Source organism: Triticum aestivum, chromosome 7A (assembly GCF_018294505.1).
Source record: "Triticum aestivum cultivar Chinese Spring chromosome 7A, IWGSC CS RefSeq v2.1, whole genome shotgun sequence".
Lineage (NCBI taxonomy): Eukaryota > Viridiplantae > Streptophyta > Magnoliopsida > Poales > Poaceae > Triticum > Triticum aestivum.
The window spans coordinates 508,097,259-508,106,852 of NC_057812.1; positions in this window are offsets into that span (position 1 = coordinate 508,097,259).

Sequence of the window (9,594 nt, forward strand, 5' to 3'; positions counted from 1 at the left end):
TTAAATAAAGTACTTGAGTTGTAGAGTTTTGTTGTGATGCCATGTTGTATGTACTCATATCGGGCATATTGTGTGTATGATTGAAATGCTTGGTATGAGTGGGATCCGACAATCTAATTGTTTATCCTTGGCAGCCTTTCTTATGGGGAAATGTAGTCTAGTGTTCCTCGAGCCATAGTAGTCCGCTACAGCCCGGTTCACTGGAGTCCTGCTAGCCCAGCACTACTATTCAGGACACTTGACTGGCCGTCATGTGTTTCACTTCGTTCCTATGTCTGTCCCTTCGGGGAAATGTCACGCGGTGACTTCCGGAGTCCTGCCTAGCCTGCTACAGCCCGGGTCCCCCGGAGTCCTGTTAGCCCAGTGCTACAGCCCAGAATCACTCGCCGATGACCGACATGCTCGATGTGATTCATGTATGCCTGTCTCCATAGGTCTGTGCCGCTTTGGGTTCACGACTAGCCATGTCGGCCCGGGTTCTCTGTCATATGGATGCTAGTGACACTATCATATACATGAGCCAAAAGGTGCAAACGGTCCCGGGCCATGGTAAGGCGACACCCGTGGGATACCGTGCGTGAGGCCGCAAAGTGATATGAGGTGTTACCGGCTAGATCGATGTGACTTGGAATCGGGGTCCTAACATATTTTTAATGCGTAATTATGTATGCGTGGCACGGATTTTGCCGTTTGGCTAGGATCGGGGTGGGGCCGCATTGCTATGCGAGCTTGGAACGTGCCAGGCGGTTCTGTTGTCGATTACTGCGGGCGCGCTTGAAGATGTCCAGGTCCTTAATCGCCGAACTACTGGATGACCTTAAGAGGTTGCTTTCTGCTTCTGCTGCGAGGGCCGCAGTGTGCTCCTCCGTGCGGAGAGAGCGCTCTGTGTTTCCATTGACTGTGATGACCCCCTGAGGTCCTGGCATCTTGAGCTTGAGATATGCATAATGCGGTACCGCATTGAATCTTGCAAATGTGGTTCGCCCGAGCAGTGCATGGTAGCCACTGCGGAACGGGACTATGTCGAAGATTAACTCTTCGCTTCAGAAGTTATCCGGAGATCCAAAGACCACTTCCAGTGTGACTGAGCCTGTGCAATGGGCCTCTACACCTGGTATGACGCCTTTAAAGGTCGTTTCAGTGGGTTTGATCCTTGAGGGGTCTATACCCATTTTGCACACTGTGTCCTGATAAAGCAAGTTTAGGCTGCTGCCGCCGTCCATTAGGACTCAAGTGAGGTGAAATCCGTCAATGATTGGGTCGAGGACCAATGCGGCGAATCCGCCATGACGGATACTAGTGGGGTGGTCCCTGCGATCGAAGGTGATCGGACATGAAGACCATGGGTTGAACTTTGGGGCGACTGGCTCCAACGCGTATACGTCCCTGAGCGCACGCTTCCGCTCCCTCTTGGGGATGTGGGTTGTGTATATCATGTTCACCGTCCGCACTTGTGGGCGGAACCTCTTCTGCCCTCCGGTGTTCGGCTGCCGGGGCTCCTCCTCGTCATTGCTATGTGACCCTTTATCTTTGTTTTCGGCATTTAACTTACCGGCCTGCTTGAACACCCAACAGTCCCTGTTGGTGTGCTTGGCTGGCTTGTCAGGGGTGCCGTGTATTTGACACAAGCGATCGAGTATACGGTCCAAACTGGACGGGCCCGGAGTGCTTCTTTTGAATGGCTTTTTCCGCTGACCGGGTTTAGAGCCTTTGAATCTGGCATTGACTGCCGTATCCTCGGTATTGTCGCTATTAATGTGGCGCTTATGCTTGTTGCAACATGACCTGCCATTGCCGTCCTTGGTATCCGAAGTACCATGGTTCTTTGATATGTTATTACCGCGAGCCAGCCAGCTATCTTCTCCCACGCAAAAGCGGGTCATGAGTGTCGTGAGGGCTGCCATAGATTTCGGCTTTTCCTGGCCAAGGTGCCGGGCTAGCCACTCGTCGCGGATGTTGTGCTTGAAAGCTGCTAGGGCCTCTACATCCGGATAGTCGACGATTTGATTTTTCTTTGTTAGGAACCGTGTCTAGAATTGCATGGCCGATTCCTCTGGCTGCTGAATTATGTGGCTCAAGTCATCGACATCTGGTGGTCGCACGTAAGTGCCCTGAAAGTTGTCGAGGAATGCGGCTTCCAGATCTTCCCAACAGCCAATGGACTCTGCTGGCAAGCTGTTAAGCCAATGCCGAGCTGGTCCTTTGAGTTTGAGTGGGAGGTATTTGATGGCGTGTAGGTCATCACCGCGGACCATGTGAATGTGCAGGAGGAAATCCTCGATCCATACCGCAGGATCTGTTGTGTCGTCTTATGATTCTATATTTACGGGTTTGAAACCCTCTGGGATTTGATGACCATTACTTTGTCTGTGAAGCATAAGGGGTGTGCGGCGCCTCTGTACTGGGCTATATCGCGACGCAGCTCGAATGAGTCTTGCCCGCTGTGTTTGGCTCGGCCGGACTTACTTTTACTATATCCGGTGTGACGATTATCGTCTCGCATTGTCGCGCCCTCGTGATCCGTAGATCGATCTTGCATGTTTTTCTTTGTCCTCCAATATGTCTCGCAGGTCTGGCGTATTTCCCCCTGCCTTTTTATTTGAATGACGTCGGGGTGCGGGCTGAGCTTTTGGCTAGAATGTCTCTCTGTTGCGGCCACGAGGTGGCCGATCAGCCGCGTCATACGCCGAGGATGTAGGTTTCGGTGCTTCCTCCTCCAGTCGGGGTAGCAACCTGCACTTTGGGTAACTCTTGGAGGGGCGTTCGAGTTTATACTCCTCGGCCGCCAGGACTTCAGTCCATCTGTCAGCTAGCAAATCTTGATCATCTTGAAGCTGCTGCTGCTTTTTCTTAAGGCTATTTGTCGTGGCTATAAGCCGGCGCTTGAAGCGCTCTTGTTCGACGGGATCCTCTGGCACGAAGAATTCGTCATCGCCGAGGCTTGCCTCGTCTTCGGAGGGAGGCATGTAATTATCATCTTCCGCCTCTCCATCTGCCGCTCTCTCAGGAGGGCTGGCTCCTCCATCCTCCTGCTCTAAATCTTGCTGGAGGGGATTGTTGTTGTCTTCGGCACTGTCCAAAGTGCTCTTATCTCCGGTGCCGGTATCACCACTTTTGCCTTGGCGGGACTTAGAGCGGCGCCGCTGACGTCGGCGCTTGGGTTGCTTCTTGGAGGGGTCATCCTCCGTTGTCTCGTTGCCATTGCCTTCTTTGGGTGTGTCCACCATGTATATATCATATGATGAGGTGGCTGTCCAGTGCCCTGTGGGCAGTGGTTCCTCTTTGACTCCCACATCGTCGTCCATACTGCCGATGTCTTTGGAGTCGAAGTCGAGCATGTCGGTTAAGTCATTGACAGTGGCTACTAACTGGGTGGTGGGTGGGCGGCAAATTTCTTCGTCATCCGCATCCCCATCCTGCCGGACGTAGTTCGGCCAGGATCCTTCTGACAAGGAAAGAGACCTTAATGAGTTCAGTATGTCGCCGAAGGGCAAGTGCTAAAAAATATCCACGGAGGTAAACTCCATGATCGGCGCCCAATCGGATTCGATGGGAATGGGCGCAGGCGGTTCGGAGTCCATGGCCGGAGAAGGATCCGGTAGTTTGGCAACACGGCTCTCGTGAAGAGTAAGGTCGATATTCGGCTCGATCTCCGCAGAGGGTACGGCCTCCGTGACGGGGTCTATCCACCCGTCCACGGATGGCGAAACTGGCTCCGAATTGAGGGTCGGAGCGGCTGCCGGTGCGATCTCCTGAATACGGTCCGATGGTAGAGCTAAATCGTACTCACCGCGACTGTGTGGCGCACAAGGTAGGGGCTCGAATCCGTCGAAGATCAAGTCTCCGCGGATATCGGACGTGTAGTTTAAGCTTCAAAGCCTGACCTGGTGGCTAGGGGCATAACTTTCGATCTGCTCCAGATGGCCAAGCGAGTTGGCCCACAGTGCGAAGCCGCCAAACACAAAGATCTGTCCGGGGAGAAAAGTCTCACCCTGGACCGCATCACTATCGATGATCGTAGGAGCCATCAAGCCTAACGGCGACGACACAGAGGAACTCTCAATGAAAGCACCAATGTCGGTGTCAAAACCGGCGGATCTCGGGTAGGGGGTCCCAAACTGTGCGTCTAAGGCGGATGGTAATAGGAAGCAGGGGACACGATGTTTTACCCATGTTCGGGCCCTCTTGATGGAGGTAAAACCCTACGTCCTGCTTGATTTATTCTTGATGATATGAGTATTACAAGAGTTGATCTACCACAAGATCGGAGAGGCTAAACCCTAGAAGCTAGCCTATGGTATGATTGTATGTTGTCCTACGGACTAAAACCCTCCAGTTTATATAGACACGGGAGGGGGCTAGGGTTACACAAGGTCGAAACTGAATTTTACTGTCGAAACTGAATTTTACTGTCGAAACTGAACGCACTAGAGGTGAGGCTACACGTCAGTCGACTGAACTTTTCATCTCTGGTCAGTCAATTTTGCAGCTGTTGGATACGAAATCAAGGGCCTGTAGTTCATATTCAACCTCCACCCCCTGAGCCGCCAGCCACCATCAGCCAAACAGCCGCCCCCGCCGCCCGCGGCCAGCGGTGCGCCGCCCCGCCCACCCCGAAAACTCCCCCCCCCCACCGGTCCGCCGCCGCCTCGGCCATCCCTGTAGCCCCCCCCCATGCCGAGCTTTTACTCCGATGATCCCCACGCCACCGCCCCACCACCGCCGGCGACCACTGCCCCCACCCTGAACCCTAAGATAGATAGTGGGGTACCTCTCCGACGAGCCCTCCTCCCCGCTGCGGTTGGTTCTTCCTTAATCCGTCGAGCCCCCCCCCCCCACCCCCTGAAAATCGACTGACCCAAAAGTCGATTCAGTCGACTGAAGTGTAGCAAAATCAGAGCAGCATCACAGGCAAGAGCAAGAGCGAGAGCAGCAACAAGAGCAAGAGCAGACCGGGCAGGGGACCTAGAGCAAGAGCAGAGTAGCAGCGCGAGCGAGAGCTAAAGCAGCAGCAACTCCTACTGATGTGGACGCCGCCCTCGAGGGAGCGACGTCATGGAGGAAGTGGCCGGTGACGCTGCCGTGGATGGAGCCGCGCCCTGTCGGCTCGGGACCGAGCACTGCAACACCGTGAGATCGAATCAAGAAGAAAATGCAGTGATTAGTGTACAACCTCTTTGGTGGTGCCGATTAGGCCGCAGCTTCATCCGAGGAAATGGTGATGTTGATGCTCTTTCGGTGGTGCAGGTGAAGACGGCGGTGTGGGAATGGAGGTGGCACGAAAGACGAGGGGAACATCGGGGCAACTCCTTGGAGGTGGAGGACGGGGTGGCTGAACCGGCGGGATGACCAGATCGACGACAGATCCTCATCCGGTACGGTGGATGAGGGACATCGAGGTGTTGCTGTGGATGACGTCGTCGGGGAAGAGGCTCTGGCTGGGTGGTGGGCGGAGGAGGGTGTGGGGTGCCGGTGTCAAAACCGGCGGATCTCGGGTAGGGGGTCCCGAACTATGCGTCTAAGGCGGATGGTAACAGGAAGTAGGGGACATGATGTTTTACCCAGGTTCGGTCCCTCTTGATGGAGGTAAAACCCTACGTCCTGCTTGATTTATTCTTGATGATATGAGTATTACAAGAGTTGATCTACCACGAGATCGGAGAGGCTAAACCCTAGAATCTAGCCTATGGTATGATTTTATGTTGTCCTACGGACTAAAACCCTCCGGTTTATATAGACACCGGAGGGGGCTAGGGTTACACAAGGTCGGTTACAAAGGAGGAGATATACATATCCGTATTGCCTAGCTTGCCTTCCATGCCAAATAGAGTCCCATCCGGACACGAGACGAAGTCTTCAATCTTGTATCTTCATAGTCTAACAGTCCGGCCAAAGGATATAGTCCGGCTCTCCGAAGACCCCCTAATCCAGGACTCCCTCATGGGGCTTCGCAGGTTTTCCTGGCCTCGGTGTACGAATGGGTGGGCGGATGGGATGGGAGTGGGGAACCATGGCTTAGGGACGCGCTTGTCCGAAATGTGGGGTAAGTTACAAAAGTACCCCCACCGATTTGAGGCGGTTCTTTCGGTTCAGGGGTATCACGAGCATTTTGCGTGTCGGGATTTCACAGGAGGTCGGAGTTTTCGTGCGTGCTGTAATTTTGGAATAGTAAGGAGCGGGTTGAGATGGAGGGAGTTGTCGGAGCACGAGATAAAGATATATCTTAAATATTTCGGGCTAACAAGGCGCGGGTTGAAATTTCCGGACAAGCCTAACGTGTACTGTACCAAATCAATTCGCACTACAAATGTCATTCAAAACTTTGAATTCATGTTATGTTCAATTAAAATATTTCGCTATGTGTATAATGCATGCAACCTAGTACTCAAATGAATGTTTTAGTGCATTCCAAACGTATATACTACCGCTTCAATATGAACTAAATTTGAATTTGTTTCTCTATTTGAATAAGATCTACAATAATGATTGTTGTGAAGTCAAAGCATTTGAATTCGTTTCTCTGTTTTAATAAGATCTACAATCGTCATTATTGTCAAGTTAAACCATCGTTTGTGTATTATCTTCACAGCACACCACATGATTAGTCTCGAGTTATATATGAACTATGTGTACTATATGAACTTGAACTCGATTTTTTGAATCCACTTTATGTTGATTTCAAATCATAGTACATTTCGAGCTCTAGCTAGATCTTCACAAACTAAACCATGTCTCATATGTATAATGTGTTTATCACATTATGTATGGTGCCCCGCCCCCTACGCCTACAAGTATTTAGATGTGAGTTGCAAACACCACACATTACCACAAATTCAAATAAAATGTGAGAATGTTCGATATATAGTATTGTTTACATTGTTCGATATTTAGTTGTAAGCTGCAAACGCCACACATTATCACATATTCAAATAAAATGTGAGATTGTTCGATGTATAGTATGGTTTAGATTGTTCGACATTAAGCTGTGAGTTGCAAACGCCGTGCATTATCGCATTATGGTATAACATGTGCAAAACCACAACACGCGTATCACCGCTATATTCATGCATGCATATGTTTAAAACACTATGATCTCCTATTCAAATATATGAATCCACTTTCATATCAAATTATGATCTTTGTTAGTCTCTTACAACCACACAATCCTCTAACCTTTGTAGCTACCGCTAACTTTCTCTTGTGCATGCCCTCCTCGCCCTCCCCCTCCCTCAGCATTCTATCCATCGCGCACATTCATTTTTTTTATTTAGGTCGTTCTCCCACAGTCTCCACAACTCCTTTCCGACACACACCGATCGATAAACCTCTCCAGCGATGTCTGCCTACAACATACACACACACCTTCAATCTCCTCCTTTATGTGTCCTTGCCTCGTGTCTCTCATACGGTCCCACACACATGTAAACTCTCGCCCCTCTTTTCATCGATCTCACAACCGCACACTCCTCCCCCTATCTAGCTAGTAGCTAGGCCTCTCGCACCACCTCCTAGCTCCATTCTCTCTGTCTATCCGTCTCGTCGGGCCTTATTTGCCTCTAACAAATGGACGTACACCGACCGATCTCCCGCTATACATATAGCTAGCTAGGTCCTTATAACTTGTTTTCCCCATGCGTCGATCAATCTACCTCATTAGTTGTGTCTCTCCCTTCCTCCGACAAACAACAATTGATCTACCGATCTAGTTAGGTTTGCTTACCAAACACATGGTTCCCCTTCATCATCCATGGATGTGTCCCGACAGATCTATCACGCACAGGCACACACAGAAACACATCCCCGCTCTTATTATTAATATTGCAGTTCCACCCTCAGTTTGTCTAGTAGGCCTCTCCCACCATCTTCGAGAAGCAACTCCATCACCCATCCATCACTCTACCCCTCTCCCTCTCTCTCTCTCCCATCCTATTTCCCGTCCTTCAATTATGTATGGACGTTGACCGATCTCCCTCAAGACATAGTTGGGTCTCTCCTTCTCAACACATATACGAGTCGTTCTACCTCTATAGTTAGGCCTCTGTCTACCCCTCCCCCACCCCCTCTCTCACACACACACACCGATACATCGAGCGCTCTAGTCATGTCTCCCTGCCACACACAAACTTGACCTGTGCCCTCTGACGTTCCGGTAGCTAGGTCAGGCGCCCTATATCTTTGACTTGCACACACACACAATTTCGATGGCTCTCTTCATCAATCTCGCACCCACCCACTTGATCCTCTCTTCGACTCTATCAATATCTATGACCCCTCCCTCTCTTCTCGTGGATCGCCTGACCCTCTATATATGACATGGATAGGCCTCCATTTCACACACATTGCATGCAAAATTTTGTTTGAGATGTCATCGACACATATTCCCACAAATACATTCACGAAATCAACCTCCCCCCAAACAAAAAACACTCACGAACGCACAAGCCATTTGTCTAGGTTTGTGTCTCTCACACACACCCACGTAGGTGGGGGGCGTGCACGAAGAGAAGAGGTGCACGCATGGCGCACGTACTCCCGTCTCTTTCCCAACCACACCCGCGCAGGTACACGGTGGAGCTCATTTCTATACGAAAAGGCAGCCCACATGGTAACTTGACACGTGTACTGGTTGTCCACTAGATGGAGGGAGGATCGTCTACCACGGGTGAACAAACAAATTGCGACTTGATGCGTTATGTTAAAAAAGAGGCAAACCATGTGGGGCCTACCTTAGAGGCAAGGCTCTATACACTGGAGTACTTTTGATGTGTCCCGTCAACTCGTAGAACAAGGAGAAGCTTGCTTAGTACGCCTGCTCCCTCGCCCACGCTCGCGGTGGCTCGCAGGACAAGGAGAAAATTTTACTAGTACTCCCTCCGTTTACTCCTCGTCCCTACCTTGGTTAGAGAGATTATCATATTGTTTGGAATATATGTCCTTTAATAGATTTCAATATGAACTACTAGTACATACTCCAAACACTGATGTATATAGACGTATTTTGTAGTGTAGATTCACTCATTTTGCTCTGTATGTAGCATAAAGTTGAGACACTTATTTTGGAACGGGGGGAGTACATATTTGCTATGATCTATCAATCATTGAGATGCACTAGCATGCATGTTAGTCTCCTTTGTATTTGATGAAATGTTGCAATGGGTAACCTTGGACGCAAGATACATGTAACAGAAGCTGGAAGCTTCATAGGATTGTACTATCTCGCTGATAAATTACAGTACGTACTATACAAGTACTTCCTCCGTTCCTAAATATAAGTCTTTGTAGAGATTTCTCCATGAACCACATACGGATGTATATAGATGAATTTTAAGTGTGGATTCATTCATTTTGTTCCGTATGTAGTCCACCTAGTGGAATCTCTACAAAGACTTATATTTAGGAATGGATGGAGTACTATGTAAAGAGTTAGGTGTCGCACGGTGTCCAGAAAATATGGTGATAGTGTGAGGTGGGCCATGTAATCACCGAGCATGTGTGTTTTCACTGCTCTTGCACTCCTCCAGCGTAAGAATGGAGAAAATTGTAATCTAGCAGTACCTCCTTTCGCCGAAAGCGTGGGACATCCAGCAGTCCTAC